This window comes from Bubalus bubalis, chromosome 19 (assembly GCF_019923935.1).
Source record: "Bubalus bubalis isolate 160015118507 breed Murrah chromosome 19, NDDB_SH_1, whole genome shotgun sequence".
NCBI lineage: Eukaryota > Metazoa > Chordata > Mammalia > Artiodactyla > Bovidae > Bubalus > Bubalus bubalis.
Window position 1 is genome coordinate 55,292,239 of NC_059175.1, and position 24,585 is coordinate 55,316,823.

The 24,585-nt window shown below is 39.1% G+C and overlaps 1 long non-coding RNA gene across 1 annotated transcript in view; it reads right to left on the reverse strand.

The window, feature by feature from the left end:
* LOC123330587 overlaps window positions 1-24,585 on the reverse strand; it is a 218,223-nt gene that overhangs the window by 117,007 nt on the left and 76,631 nt on the right. The gene's annotated exons all lie outside the window — the stretch shown is intronic.

The following is a 24,585-nucleotide window of genomic DNA, read 5'->3' on the forward strand; positions in this document are numbered from 1 at the left end:
TAACATTCACTCATCCATCATCACACAATGGAAACACTGCCTGTTTTCTAATAGAATGGCAATATTTTTTTAATGATAATGCTAGTATGACTGAACTGTCACTCTTATATACTATTGATAGATTTATAAATACTAACAACCATTTGAAAAATAATTTGACATTTAAAATGTTAATATTCTTACTTTTGGCAATATTAACATTCGTTTTACACATAAGGTTCATATAAATGTACAAAGATATATTTGAAAAAAAAGTGACCTTTTTTAGTATTACTTGTTAAGGCAAAAAATTGGAATCAATTCAACAGAATGACTTTAAAATATGCAAATTAACATCTTGAAATAACTTGTAGGCATTTTAAAATGTGGTAGATTTGTGTCTATTGACCTGAAAATCTACACTATAATGCTGGAAGAGAGAGGAGCAGCATTTTAGTATTTGCAGATGATCCCACTATCAGCAAAAGAAAAGGTTTATCTTCACTTTCACTTTTTAAATGTTGTTGGTGTTCCATCACTGTCATGTCTGACTCTTTGCAACCTCATGAACTGTACACACCATGCTCCCCATCCTCCACTGTCTCCCAGATTTTGCTCAGATTCATGTCCATTGGGTCAGTGATGCTATCTATCTCATCCTCTTTCATCCCCTTCTCCTCCTACCTTCAATCTTTCTCAGCATCAGTCTTTTCTAATGAGCCTGTTCTTCACATCAGGTGGCCAGAGTATTGGAGTTTCAGCTTCAGCATCAGTCCTTCCAATGAATATTCGGGGTTGAGTTCCTTAAGGATTGACTGGTTTAATCTCCCTGAAGTCCAAAGGACTCTAAAAAGTCTTCTCCAGCACCACAGTTCGAAAGTATCAATTCTTCAACACTCAGCCTTTTCTATGGCCCAAATCTTACAACCAAACATGACTACTAGAAAAACCATAGCGTTGACAATATGGACCTTTTTTGGCAAAGTAACATCTCTGCTTTTTAATACATTATCTAGGTTTGTCATCACTTTTCTTCCAAGGTGCTAGCCTGTTTTGATTTCTTGGCTGTAGTCACCCTCCACAGTGATTTTGGAGCTCTAGAAAATAAAATCTGTCACTGCTTCTACTTTTTCCCCTTCTACTTGCCATGAAATGATGGGACTGGATCTCATGATCTTCATTTTTTGAATGCTGAGCTTTAAGCCAGCTTTTTCTCTCTCCTCTTTCACCCTCAAAAAGAGGCTCTTTAGTTTCTCTATGATTTCTGCCATTAGAGTGGTATCATCCTCATATCTGAGGTTGTTGATATTTCTCCCAGCAATCTTGATTCCAGTTTGTGGTTTGCCGGGAGCCGGCATATTGCATATTGAGTGAGGATCTGGAATAGCTCAACTGGAATTCTATCACTGCCGGGAGCCAGCGTGAGGCACTCCGCCCATGACAAAGGTCATGAGGAAGGAGGCTCGGCATACGCAAAGGCGGGATCGAGCCTCAGGAGTCCCCCTGGAAATTCTCGAGCATCTACCCCCAAAACCAGAGTCTGCCTACTTTCTGCTTTGTGCTTTCACCTACACCTCTGACTTTACGGGGGGCTGTTTCCCACTACCTCTCTCTGAAAAAAGAGTTAGCTTACAGCTCCAGTTAATAATTCTTGGATGTGACAGTGTTTCAACTACAAACTCCTTTGGAAATCCTCTAGCCTGCCTGAATGGGTTTTTCCGGCCACATGTGATTGTTCAGAGCCTCCCAACTGTGAGAGGCAGGAGATGTTCTAAACTGCCTAAACACAGATTCCTTTGAGTAGTTAAAAGATTGATTAGAAATTGTATTGGTGAAGGGTTTTTCACTTGTTGGGCCAATGTTTGCTGCTAAGTCTCCATACTCCTTACCTACTGTGTCCTTGGCAGTGTATTGATTGATATAATGGGTGTATAGAAATGTAAATGCAGCTTTGTCCAATGCTTTTTTGGAGGCTGGTGCCTGACTTTGGAATAATCACCTTTAGAGAAAAATAAGTTTCTTAAAATGTTAACAGGCCTCCGGGCCAGAAGATGATGTCAATCACCTGAACTTTTGCATATGATAAGTTTGCAGGAAGAAAGCCTGGCTTGCTGCATGACTCTACCCCTTCCCCCATTATCCTCTATGCATAACTTAAGGTATAAAAACTACTTTGGAAAATAAAGTGCGGGCCTTGTTCACCAAAACTTGGTCTCCCCATGTCGCTCTCTCTTTCAACTTCTGGCTGAGTCTCCATCTGGAGCGCAGAACCCGCCATGCTTGCTAATTATGCCTGGGCTTCTAAGATCCGACCGGGGAGGCCTCAGTGTCTCCTCTCCTTCGGGAGAATGGAAGGACGCCTGCAGCCTACGTAAGTGGTGCAGACTTCTTGTCTTGAAGTTTTATTGGTCTCCCGCGTAAACCAAGCTACTCAGCCTCTTTTCTCCACTGAATTTTCCTACTGAGCTATCTTCATTCTATTACTCTTTGTATCCTTAATTAACGTGTAATTAAGCAGTTGTTTCCTGACCCTCGCCTATGCCGTCTCTCCTTCGAATACCCTGGATCAGCTGGGGCTGGACCCCGGCAGTGGTTCATCCAGCCTGGGGTTTCGCATGATGTACTTGGCGTAGAAATTAAATAAGCAGGGTGACAGTCTGCTTATACAGCCTTGACATCTTCCTTTCCCAATTTTGAACCAGTCAGTTACTCCATAGCTGGTTCTAACTGTTTTTTTTTTGACCCACATACAGGCTTCTCAGGAGACAGGTAAGGTGGTCTGGCTCTCCCATTTCTTTAAGAATTTTCCACAGTTTGTTGTGACCCACACAGTCAAAGGCTTTAGCGTAGTCAATGAAGAAGTAGATGTTTTTTCTGGAACTCTGCTGCTTTCTCCATGTTCCAACGAATGTTGGAAATTTTATCTCTGGTTCCTCTGTCTCTCTGAAATCCAGCTTGTACATATGGAAATTCTCAGTTCATGTACTAATGAAGCCTAGCTTGAAAGATTTTTGAGCATGACCTTGCTAGCATGAGAAATTAGTGCAATCATACAGTAATTTGAACATTCTTTGACACTGCCCTTCTTTGGGATTGAAACAAACTTTTCAATCCCAATTTTCAAACTTTGGATGGAAAGGACTTTTCCAGTCCTGTGGCTACTGCTAAGTTTTCCAAAGTTGCTGATGTATTGAGTAGCACACTTAAACATCATCTTATAGGATTTTAAACTTTTAAAATAAAAACTTTTAATATGTTCATTATTTTTTGTTGTTGTTCATGTATAGGTGAAAGCAGATAGTATTTGGATATAACAAAACAGAAACAGACTTGCTGATGCAGAGAATAGTGGTTACCACAAAGAAGGAATGACATAGGGAAGAGTATAAACTGGAAATTATCAAATAATGAGTCACAGAGATGAAATGTACAATAAAAGGAACATAGTCAATATTTTACAACTTTGCATTTCATGTAATCCATAAAAGTATCAAATCACTGTTGTAGATATGAAACTAATATAACATTGTAAGAGCTCTATATTTCAATTAATAAATAATTAAAAATAAAACTCCTTTATTTTGGAATAATTTTAGATTTACAGAAGTTACCAAGTTAGTACAAAGAATTTGTGGATACCCACCCCACCCAATTTTCCCCATTGTTAATACCTTATACTTTTACAATATATTTCTCAACTCCCCCCTCAAAACAATATAGATATATAATGCTAAACTGAAATCTAAATTTTATACAGATTTCATCTATTTTCCAATAACATTTTTTCTCTGCTTCCAGATTCAATCCGGGGACCCCGGTACATTTAGATTTTTCATTTTGGGCTTAAAGTCTCCTGTTTTATTTGTATTTCTTTCTCAAAATGCACATACATGTTCAGCAGTGTTAATAATGGCTCGTGTCACTCTCTGAAATTCTTCCCTGTCAGAATTGAAAGACTTTCTTTAGTTCCCAAAGAATCTTAATTACCCCTCCAACAAACACGCATTATAATCGTCAATTTTCTTTCCACCTCCACAACTGGTTTTTATTAGGCAACTCTGAAATAAAAGAGTTTTCCAAATTATTAGTTCATCTTATTTCTTCATATCATGATACCCCTGGTGGAGCCAATATGCAAGCACATTAATTTAAAAAACACAATAAACTAAACAAATAGTAAATACTGAATATTGCAATAACAGAACCAAAGGATTAAATTACATAAAATATTCATAACTGCATATTTATACGTGGTCATGTAATCACTGAATGTTGAGAGGAAAGGTACAAAGCTCACCAGCTGAGGCTCAGAATGAACTAACAAAGTTTCCACCTACAATGAATTGGGTCATAAAATGAATTCATTTCAATGTCATACAAATTCTCACTGAAACACCATAATAGGATGTGATAGAGATACCATGCACACAGCAAAGCAACACTGCTGATCACTTTTCAGCGAGGGACAGACATCAACATTAACCACTGAGAGATCTTAGTTGAGAATTTTTAAATGTTCTTTCACAGGAGAAGTCTCCAGGAGCTACTTTACTGATTAGGGATTTTAGAAAATCTTTCCAAAACAGTGTGCCTATGACCACTGAACCTTTCTGTACTCATTTTATTAACAAATGAAGAAAGGAAGGCTCACAGAGATGAGAAAACTTCCTCAGGGTGGCATACCTAGTCAGTGGTGGAACAGTACCGCCAAAAGCCGTTTTTGCATTGCTTTTACTACCTAAGAAACTGAGGCCGTCTGAATGTTAAAGAATCTGCCTGCCAATACAGAAGAGGTAAAAGACAGCGGCTGGATCCATGGGTAGGGAAGATCCCCTGAAAGAGAGCACAGCAAACCACTCCAATATTCTTGCCTACAGGATCCCATGGACAGAGGAGCCTGGACGGCTACAGTCCATGAGATCACAAAACAGTTGGACACGATTGAAGCTAGTTAGCACTCAGTCAGGAAACTGAAGCTCAGCTTTAAATTCACTATGTGCAAGGTCATAGAATAAATCAAAGTAATACAGGGACATTTCTAAAGCAGAAGGTTTATTTTACATAGATAAGAGTTATGCTCCTTTGACACAGATAGGGACAGCCAAACTGTCAAATATCTTTTTTTTTTTTTTTTCAAAATTTTAGAATAGAGTTGAAAGACATGGAAGTCCAGCCTGCATTTCAATTATGATGAGGAGTAGTTGGTTAGGTGTCTGATGGTGATGGACTTGAAGTGTGTCGTCCACTGGAAAACGCTGTTCTCCAGGATTGCCATCTCTGCACAATTCTGAGTTCAGTTCAGTAGCTCAGTCATGTCCGACTCTTTGCGACCCCATGAACTGCAGCATCCCAGGCCTCCCTGTCCATCACCAACTCCCGGAGTCCACTCAAACCCATGTCCATTGAGTCGGTGATGCCATCCAACCGTCTCATCCTCTGTCGTCCCCTTCTCCTCCTGCCCTCAATCTTTCCCAGCATCAGGGTCTTTTCAAATGAGTCAGCTCTTCACATCAGGTGGCCAAAGTATTGGAGTTTTCAGCTTCGGCATCAGTCCTTCTAATGAACATCCAGGACTGATCTCCTTAAGGATGGACTGATTGGATCTCCTTGCCGTCCAAGGGACTCTCGAGACTTAGTATGAGGCTAACTGGGACATTCTGCGTGATATCTGCAAAGTGGAGGTGAGGCATCAGTGTGTTCCTGCACTCAGAGAGGAGCACCTTGGGCAGCTGGTCATTGTCCTTGCTCACCCGCGCTCACCTGCTTCACGCCAGGAGACCTCTGCCCACAGCTCCTTCAGCTCATGCCAGACCTGCTGGGTCAGCCTCTCCAATGCTTCCCCCCACCCCGAACCCCACCCCACCACCCCCACCACCCCCCGCCATAAGTTGCACTGAACTCCCTGAGCACAAGAGCTTCTCCCACAGGACACCCCACCAGGGAAGCAGGAGTCTGGGAAACAGTGAGAGATCAATGTAGGTGCCAGTACATTCTAAATTTCATTTTGCCCCATCATTTCTGGTTCAGCTTTATCCATGAGTCCCTCACTGTTTACATTTTCCCTTCCAGACTACCAACCCTGTGGACTTCAGCCCAGTATCTCTTAGAGAAACATCAGCAGCACATATATGGTGTAACTAGCCCCACACTTGTGTAAAGTCAAATCCCTTATTACATACATAGCCTCTGGGGTCTCTTTTTCTGATCAAACTCTAAAAATGACCCATAAAATATTCTTGGGGTTAACAAACAAGAAGGAGAAAGACTAAAAAGCAAACAAATGCATTTTACAACTCTTGGGAGCAACTTTCTATTTGTCATATTGGATGCTGCTCTACTCAAGAATCGCAGAATAAAAAATGTAATAGATCAGTTTAAACAAACAAACTCAGTTCCTAATTGGAATACAAACCATTGAACTGTGATCACAGTAATGACAGGACACCCATGATGATGTGTTAGTTTCAAATATTCTCAAACAACTAAAAATGGTCTTAAACCACCCAAGAAGTAAAATATATTCAAACACCTTCAAAAAGGACAATTGTGGACATTGGTACCCTGTGGTCATTTTAATTTTTAAGGAGTACATGACTCATGTATTTTTTCCTTTTATCTAAATTGAGATAAGAATGTAACTTAAAAATTATTCTGCATTAGGACACAATTCTGATTTTGTACAGTACAATTAATTTTATTTTCAGTGCAGCTTAAGAGGGAAATATATCAAACTAGTCTTTGCCCTTCTAAATAGTAGATAAACTGTGTGCCCATCTGTCAGTTTCTGCTTCTTTGAATTACAGACCAGTGAGCTCTCTGGGTTGAGTGATCCGTTTATAGTGGATCTTGAGTTCGTCAATACATTTTACAAAGTATTTCCACTAGAAACAAAACCGTCATTGAAAATGAATCATAAGGGTTACTGTCAGTTTCTGTACTTGAGACACATAAACTAATATTGGCTAAAAAACAAATTTCTTTCATGTATATTAACTTAACTAATGAAGCTTTGTTATTTGAAGACTTTCTGTCATGTAAAACAGGAGTGATCGTGGCATTTTAGCCATACATTGACATATAAAACTTCCAACTTAAACAGCTTCTGTCTTTGGTACATCAAAATGACAAGGTATCTTTAAAACTAACTGTTTACTACCAAGTATATTGAAACAGGGTGAATTGGAACAAAAGTAAAGATGGAAGAAATCAATTATTGAGAACTAATTCATCCAAACTTGAAAGCAGAAACTATATCTATACACCCCTTAGTAGTGTCCAACTCTTTGCAACCTTATGGACTGTAGGCCACTTGTCTCCTCTGTCCATGGGATTCTCCAGGCAAAACACTGGAGTGGGTTGCCATGCCCTCCCCCAGGAAAACTTCCCAATCCAGGGATTGGAACCCACATCTCTTATGTCTCCAGCATTGGCAGACAGGCTTTTTACCACTAGCACAACCTGGGAAGGTTCTCTTGAGCCTACAGGAAAACATAACAAATGTACTGCTAAAATAAAGTGTTAGTCACTTAGTGGTTTCTGACTCTTTGTGACTCCATCGACTGTAGCCCACCAGGCTCCCTCCATGGAATTCTCCAGGTAAGTATACTGAAATGGGTTACCATTTCCTTCTCCAAGGGATTTTCCCAACCCAGGCATCAAACCGGGTCTCCTGCTTTGCTAGCAGATCCTTTACTATCTGAGCCACTAGGGAAGCCCCAAATGCACTGATGATACAGCATATATTTGCCTTTCCATTAAAAAAAAAGGCTGATAATAATAAAATGTGGGCAAGATATTTATTGAATAAAACCTCATGTCTCTTTCTGTGAGGAGTCATATTTGGATTTCTATCTATTAATATTTAATGGCTAGCATTGTACACCTGGGAGTTGGCCCCCACTTCTGAGACTTTTCTGAACCTTCATTTTCCTCTTTTACCTTTCTTGTTCTTCCTTAACCCAAGTTTTGTTGACTATTAAAAAAATAAATAAATAAAAGAAAAGCAAGTGAACTGACTGCTTACAAAGAAGGGCAGTAAAGAGACTTTATCAGGGACCCCTTAAATTTTCTTTTTTCCTGGCAAAATGTCTTACTACATGGTTCAGTTTCTCCTATCAGAACTGTGTCAGGGAAGACCTTTGAAGGTCCTGAGATTTTACTCTCCTTGAATAATCACAAGTTAGCCAGTTTTATGTTCACAGAAGCTGACCAGAGACCCAAGACTCCTGGGGTGGAAACCAAGAACTTTGACAGCACAGCAGGAAGCAGGCGCCTCAAGCTTGTGTGTGTTCCTTTTGCTCTCCAAGTTTCATGGGGTGAAATAGAGGGGCCCAAGTGGATGCTGTGCTTGCAGAGGATCTACATCACAGCTGAGGGATCTCAACTTAGAAAACTTCGATCTTCGATAGCATGAGCTGCAAGGAAACCTGACCTTTGCTCCAGAGGGGAAGTTACTTCTCTCTCCAGGGTTGCTTGCTACACAAATATACTTGGGAAATAGCTGATATGAAAGATTGTCAGTGCTTCTGTTCTGAAGATGTGAAAAACTGTGGAAAATATCATGGAGAATTATCTTCCAATAAAAGTTAAACTGGACTTAGTTCAACATTTTTGTAATATGAAGAGCAGGCATCGGCCTAACCTTAAACTCAAAAAGTGTGAAATAGCAAACAGAAGTGCTCTCTAGCAGGATAGAACTAATCCAAGTAATTTATTAAGCTTCCAATAACATACAGCCTTGTATTAGAACTATACCAAGCAAATTACCTGTTAAAAACATTTCCTTCCTTAACTACTTCATTTAACATCAAATGAGAGTAATGTTCTAGAAATATGTTTATTCCAATTGCTTTGAAAATAAAACTCCGCCTTAGGAGCAGGGTCATTAGGCATATTTAAAGTGTGAATAGAGAAATAAAGAAAGATAGGTAGGTGGATAGATAGATAGATGATAGTTTTGGGTTGTTTTTTTTTTTTAATTGCACATAATGCAAAGCATTCATTGAAGATAGGCTGACAGCCTCTTTTTTGTGCTATGTTCTTGAGGTGAAAGGAGGAGAAGGGTTATTAAATTGGAGGATATGATTGCTACTAGCAAGGACTCATTTTCTCTATGTCAACAGACAAAATTGTGTTTACTCCTTAGGCTGTGTTCACAGATACATATTGGAATGTCTGAACTCACTCAGAAGAAGAATAAAAATAAATTTAATTAAAGATATGTTAGCAGTTTTATTTAAATTGTGGAAAAATAAGCAACTTGACTTTTCCATGAGATTTCTGTGCATCATAAGAGTTTAATCTTGCCGGTGTTTTTTCACATTGGTTGATATTTTTTCAAATACTAGGTTTCTGGCTTTTTCACATCATCTGGTTTACCTGTATGTAACATATGGCTATACATCTGCTAATTATGGAGTTATTTAGATTATAGAGGTAATACATTTTTGAATCACATAAATATAGATGGAAAGATGGGATCCAATGTTGACACCACCGTGAGTCAAGTAACCACAACAGAGCCAAGGGTCTGAGAGCCTCTGAGGAGATGCAAAGTGGGAAACCTTCACCTTCAGATGGACATTTCAGTAAAAATGAATGGGAGTAAGGAAAGAAGCCAGAGTCATGCTGAATTCTATGTTAATGGCTGATTGAGAAAGAGGGAAAGAGAGTAGACTCTTCCTTTCTGTCCAGAGGAAAGTCATCTCTCCTGAATCTCCACTCTGAGCAGAGTAAACAGCCCACCCACAAAGAGTTTTAGAGGTATCTCATTCTATTTTACCTCCTACAATATGTTTTGACTTGGTAATTCTATCTGTTTTATAGTCCCTCAAGTTAGCATCTATCTTTTCTCTATAAATATGATAAATACTTGGAATTTGGCTATTACATATAGGTCTCTGTATTTAATTGTTTCACTGAAACAAAAACTTAGAATTGAATATTTCAAACTGCATACATTTTACAGTTGAAATATTCTGTATTTAAGATATTTATAAGCTGTAAAAGTTTTCCCATGAAACTCACATTGTGTGTGTGTGTGTGTGTGTGTGTGTGTGTGTAAGTGATGATTGGAGTCACTGAAAGTCAAGTCATGACCTCAGTGAAAATCTAACAATTATTTTATTTTCTGTAAGGTTCCTAAAAAATACAAAGATCACTTTACTTCAGAGACTCCTGCACACATATATCCATCCTGAGGTATAAAGTATATGAAAAGTAATTAAAACACCTGAAAGAATTTGAGAAGGAGAATACGCTTTATTTGGTTGCAAATTCATCAAGCCAGTAGGTTGTTTATTTCCATAAGTTTAACAATACTTTTATGTACTTTCATAATGCTTAAAAAAAAAAAAAAAAAAAAAGCCTCCAGCACAGAATATGCAAGTTCCTTGAGTTGGCAGAGTCTAGGCAGCATGGTGATTGACAGCTGGGAGAATCTTTGTGATTGGCAGGAGACGGCCATTCCCTCCAGGGGGACACTTTGCATGCTGCCACTAAAAATCATGCCAGCCTCTGTCTCTTACTTCTTCTTCCAAAATCTTTTATTAGTAAATTCCTCCTGCTGTTCCACCTAAGCCACTAAACACCTTATAGGCTGACTTCCCCAGAAAGGAGAAAATAAGATATTAGCTGAAGGACTGCATTCAACATCAGCACCTCAAAGGTGAACCACAGTGACATGTTAGAAAACCAATTCAAATTCCCAGGTGAAAAAGCCGAAAAGATTTCCTCTTATTCCTTATTTCTAAAAGGGTGCAAAATATTCTAAATCTCCTCTGTAATTGTTCTCTTACCTCTCCAGTTCTCTCTGACAAGGGAAGGGTCCTGGACATAGCTAGTGGTCAAGAGAAGAATAAAACATCCTTCTAATCTCCATTTTTTTCTAATATTTTATTTTTAATTGGATGATAAGTACTTTACAATGTTGTGATGGTTCTTTCCATATCCAAAATTTTGTATTCTTACTTAGAAAAAGAATGAAGATCTCTCCTGATCTCCTTTTTTTTTTTTCCTATGTAAGAATACAAAATTGTGAATATGAGAATACCCATCTTCTCCATTTTTCATTTTCTAACATAAAAGCATTGGGAAAATATCCATTAGACTCCAGCCATACTGGCCTTCTTTTTCTTTCTCAAACATTCCAGTCATTTTTGGGTTTGCAACAGCTACATTTTGGGGAGTCAGAAATGCTCTTGTGCATGCTCAATCGCTTCAGGAGTAGCTGACTCTTTGTGACCCTGTGAACTGTAGCCCACCAGGCCCCTCCATCCATGGGATTCTCCAGGCAAGAATACTGGAGTGGGTTGCCATGCACTCCTCCAGGGGATCTTCCGTTATCCAAGAATTGAACTCGCTTCTCTTATGTGTTTTGCATTGGCAGGTGGGTTCTTTACCACTAGCACCACCTGGGAAGCCCAGAAATGCTCTTAGGAAACACTTAGTTATTTAATATTTTCTACTGTAATGAATAAATGAAGCAAAATAGGATGCTAAGCAATTCTGAACTAAGCTTTATTATTAAATGCATTAAGCAAAAATATTTACAAGTTACTCAAGGATTTCTTCTATTTTATGGAAAACTAAATCTATCCTTCCCTTTCCCCCAAAGAACAGTTGTGTTTCTTTGATATATTTAATGTAGCTAATTTCTAGATTTCCCTAAATATTTTCTGTACCTAAAGAGAAGAGCCATTTAAAAAAATTCAACTTCCCTCCAGGCCTATTCTAATCCTTAAATAGACCTGATGGGATAAAATATGGAAAGGATGGAGGAAAAGATTGAGCTGTGTGAATTAATACTGCTTGCAAAATACTGTGAAGTAGCTTCTCCAGCTTAAATGCACTTAAGAATGTTTCTGTTCCTTGGTGTTAGGAGCTAGGGTATAGAATTTCTGACAATTAATATTTGACCTTGAGAAATGGGGTGGAGGGAGAGGAGATTCTATAATCCAAAGAATAAAATGTCTGCAATTTATACTGGAGAATAAATGGGGAAGGGAACTTGGAAAGCTCTGACCCATTTCTAAGGCTTGGCAGAAATCGTCTTGACTTTGAAAAGTATAAAACAACAGGCTGGACTTAATGTATGGGCCATGAGTAGAATTTCCAGAAAGAAGAGTAAGCTTTGGATGGTGGAGGTTAGAAAAAGGAAATCAGTTCAGTTCAGTCACTCAGTGATGTCCGACTCTTTGAGACTCCATGGACTGTAGCACGCCAGGCTTCCCTGTCCATTACCAATTCCTGGAGCTTGCTCAAACTCACGTCCTTTGAGTCAGTGATGCCATCGAATCATTTCTTCCTCTCCCATCACCTTCTCCCTGCCTTCCATCTTTCCCAGAAAAAGGAGAGAATCACTCTCAAAGACAGAAACAGAGAAAAGACCAGGGTAGATATTCTAGAACACTCTGAACATAAAATACAGCTTCTGAGGCACAAGTAATCAATTATTTGATGTGCAGTTTAAAATATTTCTCCCTGGTTTAAATGTTTCTCTTGGTACCATTTGCTAGAGCCTGATACTTTCTAGATCTTTCAGTAGTAGAGTTCTAGAGAAGAAAACACCAGGAAATGAAGAGAAGCATAGCCCACTCCATGTATTCCTCTCAGCATTCCCCTAAAGACAGGAAAAGGCCAAGATGAAGAGTTGTTGGTTGAGCAGCTTCAGTGGGTGAGCAGGAGGGAAGTGAGCGATGGTTTATGGTAGAGCAGAGAACAGGGTAAGCGTGTTGTGTGGGAGCAGCCACATTCCAGACACAATGAGGGCATGAGCAATGAGACAACCCTTCTCTTTCTAAGGTAATAAATGGAAGGAATCGTCAATTAGAGGGAGGAAAACTGATGCATGGGTTACCTGTGCTGCAAAATTGCATGCTTCACAGTTAGAGAGTTTTATCAAGCATCAGCAATAATAGGTATCAAAGGTTCACCACTTTGATATAATTGATGTGTTCATCAGTAAAGAATCTGCCTGCCAATGGAGGAGACATGGGTTTAATCCCTGGTCCAGGAAGATCCCCTAGAGAAGGAAATGGCAACCCTCTCCAGTATCCTTGCCTGGAACTCCCCATGGACAGAGGAGCCCAGTCGACTACAGTGCATGGGGTCACCAAGAATCCGACATGACATAGCAACTGAACAACGATAGCAAAATGATGTTTGACTAAAGCGTCCTATTTTGTAAAGTGCACTGATTGCTCAAATTTATAGTAAAGCTTGCTACTTTAAGTAAGCATTTAAGGAAAAGTATGATGTTAGCTCATCCCTTTTATATCATGTAACGTTAATGAAATCTCTTGGTTTCCACACAGTAGCAGTGCTAAATGGAGATTTAAAAATAATGAACAAAATGACTAATAAATAAGGTTATTGAACCAATTAATGAATGCCCACATTTATAAAACAGAATTATAAGGAAGCAAATACATTTTTCAGAAGATGACTCAGTAGGATGTTCATTAAGAGGTCAAGACTTTTAAAATATGAATAAATTCCCCAAATCAACATATGCAACTTTCCTAAAACAATTCTACCTTTAAAAAGAGATATGTTCCTGTAAATAGCAAATTCTCAGCCTTGCCAAAGACTGTTCATTTGGTTCTCAGAACACTCTGAGATCATTTCTCTATTTCCAGGCATCCCCGTTCTCAGGTTATCCTGAACACTGCCATTTGTCTGAACATTATAAAATATCACATTAATCTTATTATTCTTCTACCCAAATTTTTTGTGGTCCTTCATTGCTATTAATATTAAACTTAGGTCAAATTTCTCTTCCTGTGGTTTATTTTTCCAGTTATCTATTTGTTCAGTCACTAAGTTGTGTCTGACTCTCTGCAATGTTGTGGACTGCAGCATGCCAGGCTTCCCGGTCCTTCACCATATCCCGGAGCTTGCTCAAACATGTCCATTGAGTCAATGATGCCATTCAAACATCTCATTTTCTGTCATCCTCTTCTCCTCCTGCCTTTAATCTTTCCTAGCATCAAGGTCTTTGCCAATGAGTCGGCTCATCACATCAGGTGCCCAAAGGATTGGAGCTTCAATGCTACATAGCAAATCATCCCCAAACTAACTGATTTCAAGCAATACCTTATTAACTTTCATGGTTTCTGGGGTCAGGAATTCAGAAGGTGGTCTGGCATTAAGTCCTATATGAGGTTTCAGTCAGAGGGAGGCTGCAGCTAGAACATTGGGACTTACCTGGTATAAGGGAAACCATATTTTGCAGTGTTTGAGTTTCTCCATGTGGTCCTTCTACAGGTGGTACTTTGGGCTTCCTCACAGCATGATAATCTGGGGGCAGTCAGATAGCTAGCATGACAACTAAAGGTTCTAGTGTGATTATTACAAAGAAGTAGGCAGAAGCTTTTATCTGCCTATATAATGCATGCGTGTGTTTCTGTGTGTGTGTTAGTTGCTCAATCTTGACCCACTTTGTGACATCATGGACTGTAGCCTATCAGGCTCCTCCTATGTCCATGCAATTCTCTAGGCAATAACAGTGAAGTGGGTAGCCATTTGATAGCTTATGGTGAATTTGATAGCTTTCAGGTTCATGATCTCCGAAGAAGATTTAGCTTCAGAACCAGGGACCAGGCTTGATCACTCAAGAGCTTTTGTGTAGCAGAGTTTTATTCAAGTAAGAAAATGGACAGAGAAAGCTTCTGACATAGACATCAGAGAGGGGACAGAGAGTCCCCCTAGTGTTAGCAAGGGAGCTATATACTTTTTTAATTGGTTATTGCAATAAATCAAAAGAATGCCTCAAGGTTGTAAAGATCTTACTAGACCCACTCCCACAATTTATATTTTAAGATGACAGGATTAGAACTAACAATAAAAAGATCTTACCAGATCCACTCCCCTAATATACATCTTAAGATAACAGGATTAGTCAGAAGGTTTTCAAGAAGGAGAAACTATCCTCAAGCAGGATATATTGTTGTTATATAATCCTTACTAAGGAATCTAGGAAAAAAAAAAAACTGTTTGTCCTTCCCTCCTCCTTGAGAATTCTAGACCCCTATCTCCTCTTTGAGAGCCCCAGACCCTTTTCTCCTCCATGGGGACCCTGGACTTCTTATCAACCTGCCTAGGCATTGACTCTCTCACATACATTCCTTTCTCCAGGGGATCCTCCCAACCAAGAGACTGATCCCAGGTCTCCTGCATTGCAGACAGATTCTTTACCATCTGGGCTTCCCTGGTGGCTCAGAGGTTAAAGCATCTGCCTCCAATGCGGGAGACCCAGGTTTGATCCCTGGGTCAGGAAGATCCCCTGGGGAAGGAAATGGCAACCCACTCCAGTATTCTTGCCTGGAGAATCCCATGGACGGAGAAGCCTGGTAGGCTACAGTCCACAGGGTCGCAAAGAATCGGTCACGACTGAGCGACTTCACTTTCTTTACCATCTAAACCACCTGGGAAATGTATATTGCATTATACATATAATGCAAATGTATCCTTAAAAACTCAGTTCGAATATCACCTTCACCAGAAATCCCTTTCTGATTCAGATTTCTTTATTTTTTTTAATTTTATTTTATTTTTAAACTTTACATAATTGTATTAGTTTTGCCAAATATCAAAATGAATCTGCCACAGGTATACATGTGTTCCCCATCCTGAACCCTCCTCCCTCCTCCCTCCCCATAGCATCCCTCTGGGTCGTCCCAGTGCACTAGCCCCAAGCATCCAGTATCGTGCATCAAACCTGGACTGGCAACTCATTTCTTACATGATATTTTACATGTTTCAATGCCATTCTCCCAAATCTTCCCACCCTCTCCCTCTCCCACAGAGTCCATTCAGATTTCTTTATAATTCTACTTTTTGCCATCCCCAATCCATCCTGTAAATATTTCTGTTAAAGTCTGACTTTGGGGAAAATACCAGCATGTACTAATCATTGATTGAGAGATAAATCACTTTCTTTAGACTAGCACTCCAACTTGAGGAATAGCTCCATGTGTCTTCTGGGAAAGTCTGGAGTGTGAACCAGGCATTAATCTAACAATTATGTGAGCTCAGATGTAAGTGTGGATGAGAGATGAACAGAGTAAGACAGCTTCAGTTATTTCAGTAACAGAATCATGAGGTTTGTAGACATCACTGAATGTGTCTGATTCACACCATATAAACGGTAAGTTGTGAATACAGAAGGTCTCAATGCCATCATCCTACTGACAGAGAGTTCCTGGAAATTCTAAGCTGCCCTTGAACTTTCCGAAGATATAAATAATCAGGCAGTGAGTCTACCTCTACAAGCAATTTTTCTCTAGACCTTGAAGTCACAGTTTTTGTAAATGAGTCATAACCATACTTCCTGATTCCTAGCAAAGTTCTGATTTACTCATTTTAACAAAGTTAAACTATGGATAATATACCTTTTACTCTCACAAATGCCCTAATTTAGAGAGTAAATTGTATTGTCACCAAGGTCACATTTTTGATGTGAAATAGATCTTTCCATATAAATTTGCAGTTATTTTAAATTCAACACTAGCCAATTATTTTAAATAATAATAGATGTCAGTTTCTACTTTTTTATTATTTTTATTAAATTCAATTTACATACAATAATATTTATTGGTTTAAATTATACTGTTTATTGAATGTTGACAAATGTGGTCATACATGCAGACAGTGCTTTATGATACAGAGCAATTCCATTACCCTATAAATTTTTCTCATGCCCCTTTCCAATTTATTCCCCCACTTCCTCCAGGCAGATTTAGTTCTGATTTCTATCACCATTCTTCAGTTTATGTATCCTGCAAGTTCATAGGAGTGGAAATATATAGTACACTCTATTTTTTTCAATCTTTCTGCTTCTTTTGCTCAAGGAAATGTTTGTTTTTTTCTATTTTTATTTTTTTAATATATATGTTTTATTTTATTTTCAACTTTACAATATTGTATTAGTTTTTCCATATATCAACATGAATCTGCCACAGGTGTACACATGTTCCCCATCCTGAACCCTCCTCCCTCCTCCCTCCCCGTACCATCCCTCTGGGTCATCCCAGTGCACCAGCCCCAAGCATCCAGTATCGTGCATCGAACCTGGACTGACAACTCGTTTCATATATGATATTATACATGTTTCAATGCTATTCTCCCAAATCATCCCACCCTCTCCCTCTCCCACAGAGTCCAAAAGACTGTTCTATACATCAGACTTTATTTTTCTGGGCTCCAAAATCACTGCAGATAGTGACTACAGCCATGAAATTAAAAGACGCTTACTCCTTGGAAGGAAAGTTATGACCAACCTAGATAGCATATTCAAAAGCAGAGACATTACTTTGCCAACAAAGGTCCGTCTAGTCAAGGCTATGGTTTTTCCAGTGGTGATGTATGGATGTGAGAGTTGGACTGTGAAGAAGGCTGAGCGCCGAAGAATTGATGCTTTTGAACTGTGATGTTGGAGAAGACTCTTAAGAATCCCTTGGACTGCAAGGAGATCCAACCAGTCCATTCTAAAGGAGATCAGCCCTGGGATTTCTTTGGAAGGAATGATGCTAAAGCTGAAACTCCAGTACTTTGGCCGCCTCATGTGAAGAGTTGACTCATTGGAAAAGACTCTGATGCTGGGAGGGATTGGGGGCAAGAGGAGAAAGGGACGACAGAGTTTGAGATGGCTGGATGGCTCACTGACTCGATGGACGTGAGTCTGAGTGAACTCCGGGAGTTGGTGATGAACAGGGAGGCCTGGCGTGCTGCGATTCATGGGGTAGCAAAGAGTCAGACACGACTGAGCGACTGATCTGATCTGGTCTGATCTGATACATCAGTGTCTCTTTTGCTGTTTCGTATACAGGGTTATTGTTACCATCTTTCTAAATTCCATATATGCGTTAGTATACTGTATTGGTGTTTTTCTTTCTGGCTTACTTCACTCAGATTAATAGGCTCCAGTTTCATTCACCTCATTATAACTGATTCAAATGTATTCTTTTTAATGGCTGAGTAATCCTCCATTGTATATGTATATGTATATACATATACAATGTATATGTACCACAGGTATATGTGCCACACCTTTCTTATCCATTCATCTGCTGATGGACATCTAGGTTGCTTCCATGTCCTGGCTATTATAAACAGTGCTGTGGTGAACATTGGGGTACACGTGTCTCTTTCAATTCTGGTTTCCTCAGTGTGTATGCCCAGCAGTGGGATTACTGAGTCGTATGGCAGTTTTATTTCCAGTTTTTTAAGGAATCTCCACACTGTTCTCCATAGTGGCTGTACTAGTTTGCATTCCCACCAACAGTGTAAGAGGGTTCCCTTTTCTCCACACCCTCTCCAGCATTTATTGCTCGTAGACATTCATAGATGCTGTTGTGTATATCAATCATTCATTCCTTCTCATTACGGGGTAGTACTCCAGGTATGCATATACTGTAACATGATTAGAAGCCATTCACCTGAGATGAGTGTGCAGGTTATATTCAGTTTGAGCTATTATAGGACAAAGCAAATATAAATATTATAAGACATGTTTTTGTGACCCAAAGTTTTTATTCTCCTTGGATTAAGTACACAGTAGTGAAATTGCTACCTTGTAGAGTAAAGTGAAAGTGAAGTGAAGTAGCTCAATTGTGTGTGACTCTTTGCGACCCTATGGACTGTAGCCTACCAGGCTCCTCCATCCATGGGATTTTCCAGGCAAGTGTACTGGAGTGGGTTGCCATTTCCTTCTCCAGGGAATCCTCCCGACCCAGGGATGAAACTCAGGTCTCCTGCATTGTAGGCAGACGCTTTACCGTCTGAGCCAGAAAAGGTCATAAAGTAGGTGTATGAATAAATTTACCAAACCACTATCAAACTCTTCCAACTGGTTGTATTCAATGCCATTCTTTATTCCTAACATCAAGGTATGAGACTATCAATTTCTCCACACCATTTCCAACACTGGGTATGTACAATCCATTCAGTTTTAGCCATTATAGCATAATTGTAGTACTGAAAATAACCTTTGACTATTAATCATAATCCAAAGCAATTTTTAAATTTTTTTCGACAAAAATATAATCTAACATGAGCACTGAAAATAGAGATATTTTAATCAAGGGTACTAATCACAAAATAAACAACTGATTTTGAATCTTCTAATTTTTCATATTGAAATATTTTTAAAGATTTGTGTAACAACAATTTGAAAAAGAAAAAGAGACTAGCAGAACCCACATTTATCTTGACTGTAGTTTTCTTCAATTAACAAGATAATTATCATATTCCAATTTTAGAAATTATTTTAATTTGTGCATCTTAATAGGTCAATATCATTGCAAAGGGGGTTTGGGCATTTGTTTTTCATGGTGAAACTGGAAAATATAGAAAAGCCTTAAAATCCTAAAGTTTGAAAATTTTTTTACCAATTCAAAAAATTATATTCTTCTTAGTTCAGCTCACTTTAGAGTGACATTAGTCATAAAGATATGTTCAATGAAAATTAGAAATGAAAGCTCTGGAACCAAAATACACAAGGCTAATTTTATTAAATGATTGTGTTATCAAAGAAGATCATACAAAATATTACTTAAAAATGAGTTATTGTTAGCTACAGATAGCCGAGTAGCAGTCTCAGCCTGAAAATGTGTTCATTTCTGTTTTTAAACACCTGGTTATAGTTTTAAGGAATACTTTTTAAAGAATATTTTAAAAACCTTAGTACAGTGTTAGACTAAGAGTTATCTAAATTCAAGATAGAATTCAACGTTGGTAGTACCTGCCCACGTAGTCAATGAAGCTATTGACCCAAAGGAAATTTACCTGTAATCAGCTGAATATCTCAGGCTATTAGGTGGAACAATCCAAATTATAAAGAGAAAATCTATTACAGCTATGGCTCTTTATTATCCAAAGATGAGACTCTACAGTATAATTTTGGGAAAAGACATTCAATAACTAAAATTAATCATCAATCACCACATTACTAGAAATCCATTACTCTTGTCTGTCTAGGATATTTGGATAAAATTCACTTGATGAATCTTCATAAATGATAACCTTTTTGCTAAGGAGGCAATTAGAAACACAATTTAATATTAAATAGTTACATATACTTATTAAAGCTACATTACCATCCAATTTCCTTTTTTAATTTATAATATATTATTAACATAACCAAAATCCATTCCCAACACCTGTTTGAGCATAGAAAAAGCAAATGAGTTAAAAAAAAAAAAAATCTAGTTCAGTTCAGTTCAATCACTCAATCATGTCCAACTCTTTCCGACCCCATGGATTGTAGCACGCCAGGCCTCCCTGTCCTTAACCAACTCCCGGAGTTTACTCAAATTCATGTCTATTGAGACAGTGATGCCATCCAACCATCTCATCCTCTGTCGTCCCCTTCTCCTCTCACATTCAATCTTTCCCTGCATCAGGGTCTTTTCAAATGAGTTAGCTCTTCCCATCAGGTGGCCAAAGTACTGGAGTTTCAGCTTCAACATCAGTCCTTCCAATGAACATTCAGGACTGGTTTCATTTTGGATGGACTGGTTGGATCTCCTTGCAATCCAAGGGACTCTCAAGAGTCTTCTCCAACACCACAGTTCAAAAGCATCAATTCTTCTGCACTCAGCTTTCTTTATAGTCCAACTCTCACATCAATACATGACTGTTGGAAAAACCATAGCCTTGACTAGACAAGCGTTTGTTGGCAAAGTAATGTCTCTGCTTTTTAATACGCTATCTAGTTGGTCATAGCTTTTCTTCCAAGGAGTAAGCATCTTTTTTATTTCATGGCTTTAGTCACCATCTCCAGTGATTTTGGACCCCCCAAAAAATAAATCTGTCACTGTTTCCACTGTTTCTTCATCTATTTGCCATGAAGTGATGGGACCGGATGCCATGATCTTTGTTTTCTGAATGTTAAGCTTTAAACCAACTTTTCACTCTCCTCTTTCACTTTCATCACCAGGCTCTTTAATTCTTCTTCACTTTCTGCCATAAGGGTGGTGTCATCTGCATATCTGAGGTTATTGATATTTCTTCCAGCAATCTTGATTCCAGCTTGTGCTTCTTCCAGTCCAGCGTTTCTCATGATGTACTCTGCATATAAGTTAAATAAGCAGGGTGACAATATACAGCCTTGACCTACTCCTTTTCCTATTTGGAACCAGTCTGTTGTTCCATGTCCAGTTCTAACTATTGCTTCCTGACCTGCATGCAGATTTCTCAAGAGGCAGGTCAGATGGTCTGGTATTCTCATCTCTTTCAGAATTTTCCACAGCTTATTGTGATCCACACAGTCAAAGGCTTTGGCATAGTCAGTAAAGCAGAAATAGATGTTTTTCTGGAACTCTCTTGCTTTTTTGGTGATCCAGGAGATGTTGGCAATTTGATCTCTGGTTCCTCTGCCTTTTCTAAAACCAGCTTGAACATCTGGAAGTTCATGGTTCACTTATTGTTGAAGCCTGGCTTGGAGACTTTTGAGCATTACTTTGCTAGCATTTGAGATGACTGCAATCGTGTAGTACTTTGAGCGTTCTTTGTCATTGCCTTTCTTTGGGATTGGAATGAAAACAGACCTTTTCCAGTCCTGTGGCCACTGCTGAGTTTTCCAAATTTGCTGGCATACTGAGCGCAGCACTTTCACAGCATCATCTTTTAGGATTTGAAATAGCTCAACTGGAATTCCATCACCTCCACTGTCTTTGTTCAAAGTGATGCTTCCTAAGGCCCACTTGACTTCACATTCCAGGATGTCTGGCTCTAGGTGAGTGATCACACCATCATGATTATCTGAGTCATGAACATCTTTTTTTGTATAGTTCTTCTGTGTATTCTTGCCACCTCTTCTTAATATCTTCTGCTTCTCTTAGTGAAGTGAAGTCACTCAGTCGTGTCCGACTCTTTGCGACCCCATGGACTGTAGCCTACTACACTTCTCCTTCCATGGGATTTTCCAGGCAAGAGTACTGGAGTGGGTTGCCATTTCCTTCTCCAGAGGATCTTCCTGACCCAGGGATCGAACCCAGGTCTCCCGCACTGTAGGTAGACGCTTTACCCTCTGAGCCACCAGGGAAGTCCCTGCTTCTGTTAGGTCCATACCATTTCTGTTCTTTATTGAGCCCATCTTAGCATGAAAAGTTCTGTTGGTATCTCTAATTTTCTTGAAGAGATCTCTAGTCTTTCCCATTCTATCGTTTTCCTCTATTTTTTTGCCTTGATCACTGAGGAAGGCTTTCTTATCTCTCCTTGCTATTCTTTGGAACGCTGCATTCAAATGGGTATGTCTTTCCTTTTCTCCTTTGCTTTTCACTTCTCTTCTTTTCACAGCTACTTGTAAGCCCTCCTCAGACAGCCCTTTTGTTTTTTTGCATTTTTCTTGGGGATGGTCTTGCTTCCTGTCTCCTATACAATGTCATGAACCTCCGTCCATAGTTCATCAGGCACTCTATCTATCAGATCTAGTCCCTTAATCTATTTTTCACTTCCACTGTGTAATCGTTAGGGATTTGATTTAGGTCATACCTGAATGGTCTAGTGGTTTTCCCTACTTTCTTCAATTTCAGTCTGAATTTGGCAATAAGGAGATCATGATCTGAGCCACGGTCAGCTCCAGTCTTGTTTTTGCTGACTCTATAGAGCTTCTACATCTTTGACTGCAAAGAATATAATCAATCTGGTATCAGTGTTGACCATCTGATGATTTCCATGTGTAGAGTTGTGTTGTTGAAAGATGGTGTTTGCTATGACCAGTGCATTCTCTTGGCAGAACTCTATTAGCCTTTGCCCTGCTTCATTCTGTACTCCAAGGCCAAATATGCCTGTTACTCTAGGTGTTTCTTGACTTCCTACTTTTGCATTCCAATCCCCTATAATGAAAAGGGCATCTTTTTTGGGTGTTAATTCTAGACAGTCTTATAGGTCTTCATAGAACCGTTCAACTTCAGCTTCTTCAGCATTACTGGTCAGGGTATAGACTTGGATTACCATGATATTGAATGGTTTGCCTTGAAAACGAACAGAGATCATTCTGTCGTTTTTGAGACTGCATCCAAGTACTGCATTTCAGACTCTTTTGTTGACTATGATGGCTACTCCATTTCTTCTAAGGGATTCTTGCCCACAGTAGTTGATATAATGGTCATATGAGTTAAATTCACCCATTCCTGTCCATTTTAGTTTGCTGATTCCTAAAATGTCAACTTTCACTCTTGCCATCTCCTGTTTGATCACTTCCAATTTGCCTCCATTCATGGACCTAACAATCAAAAACCGTCTACTTCTGCTTTATTGACTAAGCCAAAGCTTTTGACTGCATGGATCACAACAAACTGAAAAATTCTTCAAGAGATGGGAATAACAGACCACATTACCTGCCTCCTGAGAAATCTGTATGCAGGTCAGAAGCAACATTTAGTACCCGACGTGGAACAATAGACTGATTACAAATTGGGAAAGGAGTTCATCAAGGCGGTATACTGTCACCCTGCTTATTTAACTTATATGAAGAGTACATGATATGAAATGCTGGGTTGGATGAAGCACAAGCTGGAATCAAGGTTGCCGGGAGAAATATCAATAACCTCAGATATGCAGATGACACCACCCTTAGGCAGAAATCAAAGAGCAAGAAAAGAGCCTCTTGATGAAAGTGAAAGAGGAGAGCAAAAAAGTTGCCTTAAAACTCAACATTCGGAAAACAAAGATCATGGCATCCGGTCCCATTACTTCATGGCAAATAGATGGAGAAACAGTGGAAACAGTGACAGACTTAATTTTCTTGAGCTCCAAAATCTCTGCAGATGGTAATTGCAGCCATGAAATAAAAAGATGCTTACTCCTTGGAAGAAAAGCTATGACCAACCTGGAGAGCATACTAAAAAGCAGAGACTTTACTTTGCCGACTAAGGTCCACTTAATCAAAGCTATGGTTTTTCCAGCAGTCATATATGGATGTGAGAGATGGACTATAAAGAAAGCTGAGTGCTTTTTTGAGTGCTGAATTGATGCTTTTGAACTTGTGGTGTTGGAGAAGACTCTTGAGAGTCCCTTGGACTGCAAGGAGATCCAACCAGTCCATCCTAAAGGAAATCAGTCCTGAGTATTCATTGGAAGGACTGATGTTGAAGCTGAAACTCCAATACTTTGGCCACCTGATGTGAAGAACTGACTCATTGGAAAAGACCCTGATGCTGGGAATGATTGAAGGCAGGAGGAGAAGGGGATGACAGAGGATGAGATGGTTGGATGGCATCACCAACTCAATGAACATGAGTTTGAGCAAACACCAAGCAAACGTTGTGATGGACAGAGGAACCAGAGAAACTGGTGTGCTTCAGCCCATGGGGTCCCAAAGAGTCAGATGCAACTGAACTACTGAACTGAATTGAACTGATTAACATAGCATTCACCTAGTTTTTTATCTAAAATAAGTATTATTTATGAGTCCCTTACTTACTAGAAAAAATATATAAATATATGTGAAATTTTTATTTTAATTTTATCAAAGCAAGAGTTAGAATGCATTAACTTGTGGGTAGCCACGTGAAAGCACATATAGTCATTCATTGGTCTTCACTAAATATTATACATAAACAAAATTCCAGAAAGTTCAGATATGGAAAGAAATTAAAAGCA